The sequence below is a fragment of the Mirounga angustirostris genome, unplaced genomic scaffold (genome assembly GCF_029215605.1).
Source record: "Mirounga angustirostris isolate CCGP_5_RB_7025 unplaced genomic scaffold, mMirAng1.0.hap1 SCAF_16, whole genome shotgun sequence".
Taxonomy (NCBI): Eukaryota; Metazoa; Chordata; class Mammalia; order Carnivora; family Phocidae; genus Mirounga; species Mirounga angustirostris.
In genome coordinates this window covers 49,650,191-49,657,761 of record NW_026991724.1, presented here as the reverse complement: position 1 = coordinate 49,657,761, position 7,571 = coordinate 49,650,191, and positions in this window count along the sequence as shown.

Below are 7,571 nucleotides of genomic sequence, written 5' to 3'. Positions count from 1 at the left end.
ATGAGTAAGATACTCTTACTCCCTCCCCTTTATTAAAGTAACACACTTGTCATTTGAGTTTTTGATAATAAGGGCTGTTATTTATATATTTTTTAAGTGTGATGCCATTCCGTGTTGTCAGGGATGTGGGAAGTGAGCACTCCCAGGCGTGGCTGGTGAGAGTGCAGGGATAAGCCTTTTCTGAGGGCTATTTGGCTTCTCTGTCACAAAATATTTCAGTGTTTTATTTGGGAATAATTTCAAATTTAAAATTGTGGCGAAAATAAGGCTACAAAGAACATCCACGTCCCCTTTACCCAGATTCATTTATTGTTAATATTTACCCCTCTTTCTCCTTTTGTGCTCTCTGTCTCTTCCCATCCCCAACCCCCATCTGAGAGTAAGTTACAAACGTCACGACCCTTTACCCCTAAATACTCGAGTGTGTATTCCCTAGGATCAGGGATATTCTCTTACATAAACACACTAATGGACTTCATAAATTTACAGTGGTACAATACTTTTATCGAATCATCCCTCTGTATTCCAACTTTGTCAGTCAACACAACAAAAAGTCCTTTGTAGCATATTTTATCCCATCCAGCTCAGGACCCAGTCTACAGTCAGAAACTGGGTTATTGGTTAAAAGTCCTGTCTCTTCAGCCTCCTCTAATCTGGAATTTTCCCACACTCTTTATTTTTAATAACATTGACTTTTTTTTTTTTTAAAGAATTTACCCCCCCTTTACAAAATACAACATTTCTCATTCTATGTTTGTCTGATATTTCCTTGTGATTAGGTTGAGATTAAGCATTCTCAGCCAGACTACTGTGTGTGTGATGTTGTCTCCTTCTTGGGGCATTGCACTGGGGGGGGGGGGTTACCATGTCCATCTGTCCATCATTGGTGATGTAATTTTGCCCAATTACTCCTCTGTATAATTACTGTTTTTCTCTTTCCTCCCTTGTAATAAATAAGCATTCTGTGTGAAGACACTTGAAGGCCATGTCCTACTCCTCACCAAAACTCCCTCTGAGGTTTAGCATCCACTGATGGTTCTTGCTTTGGAGGTCTTTACAAAGAGGGTTGCAAGTGATGATTTCCTGAGTCCAACACTATCAGCATTGACCAGTCAGCACTTGGGCTTCTTCAGTAAGCAAGATCCCTCCCCCAGCTCTCTTTTCTGTCATCTAATTTATTTTCTCCCTCCCTCCTCCTCATCTGTCACCTATCTGTCATCTATTATCTGTCTGTCTGTCTATCTATCATCAGTATGCACTCATGAATTTCTTTTTTAATGGTTTATAACTCATCACTGTACTTAATATTTTGGTGCTTAAATTATTCCAGATTTGGCCAGTGAGAATCTCTTTAATTTTCCTGTGACACACCCATTTTTTAAAAGCACTTCCTTGCTGGCATAGGATATTTCAGGCTCATGTTGTACATATCCTGCTCCACTTCTGTGTATTTATGCAAAGAAAACAAAAACACTAACTTGAAAAGAGATCTGCACCCCTCACCATGTTCATTGCAGCATTATTTACAATACCCAAGATATGGAAACAACCCAAATGTCCACTAATGGATGAATGAATAAAGAAAGTGTGTAAATTATATTGCATTTAAAATTTCTGTTTCCATGTTTTTTATTGCTAGTATATAGGAATGCAGTTGAATTCTGTCTGTTGATCTTGTATCTTGAGACCTTACTGAACTCACTTGTTGGTTGTAGGCATATTTTGTTTTTGTTTTTTTGTATGTCATTTAGGATTTTCTTCATAGACCATCATGACACCTACAGATAGAGACAGTCTTATGTTTTCTTTTCTGATATGTATGCCTTTTATTTCCTTTTCTTGACTTATTGCATTGGCTAGAACTTGCAGTACTCTGTTGAATAAGAGTAGTGAGACCAGACAGTATGATTTGTTTATAGTTTTAGGAGGGAAGAATTCAATCTTCTACCATCAAGTATAATGTTAGCTGTAGTGTGTGTGTGTGTGTGTGTGTGTAGATATTCTTTTTTAAGTTGAGGAAATTCACCTCCATTCCTAGTTTTCTGAGAGTTTTTATCATGAACACATAATTAATTTTCTCAAATGCTCTTTCTGCATCAATTTATATTACTCTGTGATTTTTCCTTATTATTAATGTTAATATGTTGGATGACATTAATTGGTTTTCCAAACATAATACCAGTCTTGGATCCCTGGAATAAACCCCACTTGGTGATGGTGTATGATTCTTTCTATATATTTCTAAAGTCTATTTGTTAATATTTTGTTAAGAATTTTTGTGTCTGTATTCATGTGGAGATATGGCCCGTAATGTTCTTTCTTTGTTTTTGTACTATCTTTGGTTTTGGTATCAGGGTAATATTGGCTTCATAAAATGGATAGAGAAGTATTTCTCCCCCTCTTCTATATTCTGGAAGAAATTGTGTAAAATTGCTACTGATTCTTTAAACAGTTGGTAGAACCCTCATGTAAAACCATCTGGGCCTGGAGATTTCTTTTTCTGGAGTTTAAAATTACAAAATCAGTTTCTTTAATTGTTATAGGGCTCTTCGAATAATCTGTTTCATATTGGGTTAGTGATGGTAGGCTGTGATCTTTGAGGAACTGGTTCATTTCCTCTAAATGGCTAAATTTATGTGTGTAGAGCTATTTGTCATATTCCCTTATTATCCCTCTGTTGTCAGTTGGACCTGATGACATTATAAATGTGCTGTTCAGTTTCCAAATGTTTGGAGAGTTTGCTGTTATCTTTCTGTTAGTTATTTCCAGTTTGAGTCCACTGTGTTCAGAGAACACACTACACTGTATGATTTCCATTTTGTTAAATTTATTGAGGTTTGTTTTATGGCCCAGGATATGATTTATCTTGGTATGTGTTCCATGCATGTTTGAAAAGAATGTGCATTTTGCTGTTGTTGGGTAGTGTTCCATTAAGTATCAGTTAGATCTTGCTGGTCAATGGTGGTGTTGTGTCCTGCTCTATCCTTGTTGATTTCCTATCTAGTTGTTCTACCAGTTCTTGAGAGTAGTGCTGAGCTATCAAACTACAAGAGGGTTGTGGGAAAGGGAGGTGGGTGGGGGGATGCGGTAACTGGGTGATGGGCAGTAAGGAGGGCATGTGATGTGATGAGTACTGGGTGTTATACGCTACTAATGAATCATTGAACACTACGTCAAAAACTAATGATGTTGGCTAATTGAATTTAGATAAAAAAAACTACAATTGTGGATTTATCTATTTCTCAGTTCAGTTCTATCAGTTTTTCTTCACATAGTTTTCAGCTTTGTTGTTTGGTGTGTACACATTTAAGGTTGCTGTGTCTTCTTGCTCTTTTATCATTATGTAATGTCCTTTTCTGTCCCTGGTAAATTTATTTACTCTAAAGTCCACTTTATCTGATAGTAATATAGCCACTCTGGCTTTCTTTTGAATAACATATGCAAGGTGTATCTTTTCCCATTCTTTTATTTTCAAGAAGACATTTTATTGTATTTGAAGTGAGTTTATTGTTATAAAGTTTATATATTATATAGTTGCCTCATTTAAAAAATAGTCTTGGGGCACCTGGGTAGCTCAGTTGGTTGAACATCTGACTCTTGACTGTGGCTCAGGTCATGACCTCAGGCTCGTGAGATCAAGCCCCATGTTGGGCTCCATGCTCAGTGCAGAGTCTGCTTGGGATTCTCTCTCTCCCTCTGTGCCTCCCCCTGCTCTCTCTCTAAAATAAATAAATAAAATCTTAAAAAATACAGTCTTCATTGTAAATTAAGACTCTTTCAGTTTGCCTTTTATAAACAGTGTTGTCCCAGATATCTGTACAGCTCATTCTTTGCACATGATTACGATAATTTCATTAGGAATAATTATAAAAAGTGGAACCACAAGGTCAAAAGGTATACATCTTTTAAAGCTTTTGATCTGTTCTGCCAAACCGTCTTCAAAGAAGAGTTTTACTAATTTGTAACCTAGGTTTAAGAGTCTTCACCTGGGCTCTGCAGTTGGTCCTCAGAATAGCCCATAAGCACCTGAAATTAGATGCTAATGTGTGGATGTGTGTGTTTTCTGGGGAGAGGATCTGGGATCCACTCTTCAGTGGAGTGGATGAGTCCTTGTTGTGTGTGTGAGTGTGTGTGTTCCCATCAGATTTGGGGCTGGTGCCAGGTATGCTCATTTTGGAATCCACAGAGTCAGCAGTGGGTGTGTTCAAGGTCCCAGGGCAGCATTTCTTGCCACTGGTAATTCCTGGGGCTCCAGATCCCCTCTGGCCCTATCACCCTCAGTTTCTCTTTTCTCCTCCCCAGAGAAGCGACACCAGCCCCAGGTGGCAGCCCAGAACCTGGCCCCATTGGAGCACATGGACTCCTTGAATTTGACACGTGTCTCCCCAAAACAAGGATATAATGATCCAGTGGTTTCTGAATGTTGAGCTGATTTGGGAAGGGGATGGACCAGTGAGCTCTATGGATGGCAGGGCCCTTACCATTCCCACAGTCACACACAATGACTCTAGCACCTACCACTGTGAGACCAGGACCCACCTGGGGTCCATGCTCAGTGGAGCCCTTGTGGTGGGTGTGGCCTGTGAGTATGGGTTTTCCTGCCCCATTACAGACCCACCTCTGAGACACAGGGTACCTCCCTCTCAACCATCCACTGGTTCATCCACTATTTATAGCTAAGAACTGGGGCTGTGTAGAGCAGGGGCTATACAGACTGACTGGATTCAAATCTGGGCTCTGCTCTTTCTTAGCTGGTGACCTTGGGCAAGTTACTCTACCTTTCTGTGCCTCAGTTTCCTCATCTGAAAAGTGGGACTCACAAGAGTATCTACCTCTGTGGGTCCTTGGGGGGTTAGAGTTAGTTCACATAAGAACAGTGCCTGGCACGTATGTCCTGTTCTCTCGCAAGTTCACTCACCATGTTTGTTTGTTTGTTTTTGAGGGGTGGGGGAGGCAGAGGGAGAGAGAGAATCTCAAGCAGGCTCCACGCCCAGCTCAGAGCCCATCATGGGGCTCAATCTCATGACCCAGAGATCATGACCTGTGCCAAAATCAAGAGTCCAACACTCGACTGAGCCACCCAGGCGCCCCCACCATGTATTTATTTAACAGGCACTTACTGAGCCTTTATTATGTACCCAACTAGGGACTTGCAGACTCGTCCTACCTGAGGTCCAAAGTCAGATAGAGACCACGGACTTCAATCTCCCAGAAATTCCAGACCTTAGAACACCAGTATTTGCAGAACTGAGAGGACTTTAAGATACCCTTCATTCTACAAACAATAAAACCGAGAAAGGGGAGGGGCTCAGCCAAGATCTCATAGTGTTGGGAGTAAAGATGGGAACTTGAACCCAGCTTTCTCCCCCTCCCCATCCCTCTCTCTTAAAAAAATATGAGCTCCACTGGCTGCTGAAGGTTACTCTAGTCAATGCAGTGAACATAACAGACAAGCGTCCCTATCCTCATGGAGCTGAAGTTCCACAAGGGGCAGTGAGGGACACAGACACAACAGTGAGGGAGTTGCTGCAATAGTTGGTTCATTCATTCATTCATTGGATAAACCTTCAGGTTGTGTCACTGCGTGCCCCCCCTCAACGTGTGGGGCTTCCAGCCCTGAACTAAATGCACAGCCTGGTAGGAGGGGAGGATAGTGGTCCTTACTCTCCATCCTCTTCCCAATTAGAATGTTTTTCTCTTAGTCCAGATGGCCCTGACACTCCCACTATGACCTCACCAGACTGATGTGTGTTGTTCCAAATCAATATTCATGAAATTTTTTTAAATTAAAAAAAAAATCTTTTAAAAAGATTTTATTTATTTATTTGACAGAGAGAAACACAGTGAGAGAGGGAACACAAGCAGGGGGAGTGGGAGAGGGAGAAGCAGGCTTCCCGCGGAGCAGGGAGCCCGATGCGGGGCTCGATCCCAGAACCCTGGGATCATGACCTGAACCGAAGACAGACGCTTAACGACTAAGCCACCCAGGTGCCCCATAGACCCAGATTCTGTGATTTGTTCCAACCTCACCCTAGTGTGCCTGGCTGACTCCCAGCCCCCCTACCCAGTACATGTGGAGCATGTACTGATGGCTAGACCCTCTTTCTTCCCAGTCTCTCCAGGGCACATTCAGAGGTCTATACCCGCAAGGCCTCAAACTCCATTTCCAGCTTGCACAGCAGTGTGGATGCTGGCATCACTGTCTCAGGTATTGCTATGGTCTGAATGTTTGCGTCCCCTGCAAATTCAGATGTTGAAATCCTAACCCCCAAAGTGATGGTGTGGGGAGGTGGGGCCTTTGGGAGGTAAAGAGGTCATGAGGACGGAGCCTCGTGAATGGGATAAGTGCTTTTTATAAAAGAGGCTCCAGAGAGATTCCCTAGCCCCTTCCGCCATGTGAGGACACAGTGGGAACCAGGAAGAGGGCCCTCTCTAGAACCTGGCCATGCTGGCCAGGACCATGAGATATAAATTTCTGTTGCTTGTAAGCTACCTAGTCTGTGTTTTCTTATAGCAGCTCAAATGGACTGAGACAAGTGTGATGCTAGGTTTGAGGGTTATTGGTTAAAAGTGAAATCCCCAAAATTAAAAATAGAGAAAGAAATCAAGAGAAAAATCATTCCCTGCCCCAGGACTTTATTGGTGGAGACTGGTTTTATTTTCTTTTTAGGATTCTCTTCTTGGCTGTTCCACGTCTCTATACATCCAGCAAGATTTTTCTAACCCGTGTTAGGCAAAATGAGTTTTTACATTCTTAAACCAACAAACTGACTCTTAGTTGTAGGGGTTGCTTTTTAAAATATTGTATGCCACCTTTTCATATATATATATATATATATTTAAAAGGTTTTATTTATTTATTTGACAGAGAGATAAAGAGCACAAGTAGGCAGTGCGGCAGGAAGAGGGAGAGGGAGAAGCAGGCTTCCTGCCGAGCAGGGAGCCGACACAGGGCTTGATCCCAGGGCCCTGGGATCATGACCTGAGCTTAACCATCTGGGCCACCCAGGCACCCCTTTTCATATATTTTTAAAATATTTTATTTATTTATTTGAGAGAACGTGCGAGAGAGTGCACACGCAGTGGGGAGGGCAGAGGGAGAGGGAGAAGCAGACTCCCTGCTGAGCAGAGAGCCCAACACTGACACAGCCGCTTAACCCACTGAGCCATCCAGGCGCCCTCTACCTTTTCATATTTTAAATAAATTTCACAATAATTGTAGGAAAAGTAAAGTATACAGATAAGCAAGAAGGAGCAAAAACTTGTCTACAGTTAAGCCTTCCAAATACAATGATGTGGCTTTTCTAATTCCCTTATTTTAGTAACTATATTTAAATATATATATTTAAAGATTTTATTTATTTGAGAGAGAGTGAGAGAAAGAGAGAGTGAGCATGAGCAGGGGGGAGGGGTAGAGGGAGAGGGAGAAGCAGGCTCCCCACTGAGCAGGGAGCCTGATGCAGGACTTGATCCCAGGACCCTGGGATCATGACCTGAACTGAAGGCAGACGTTTAACCAACTGAGCCACCCAGGCACCCTAAATATATGTATTTTAAACAAAAATAGTACC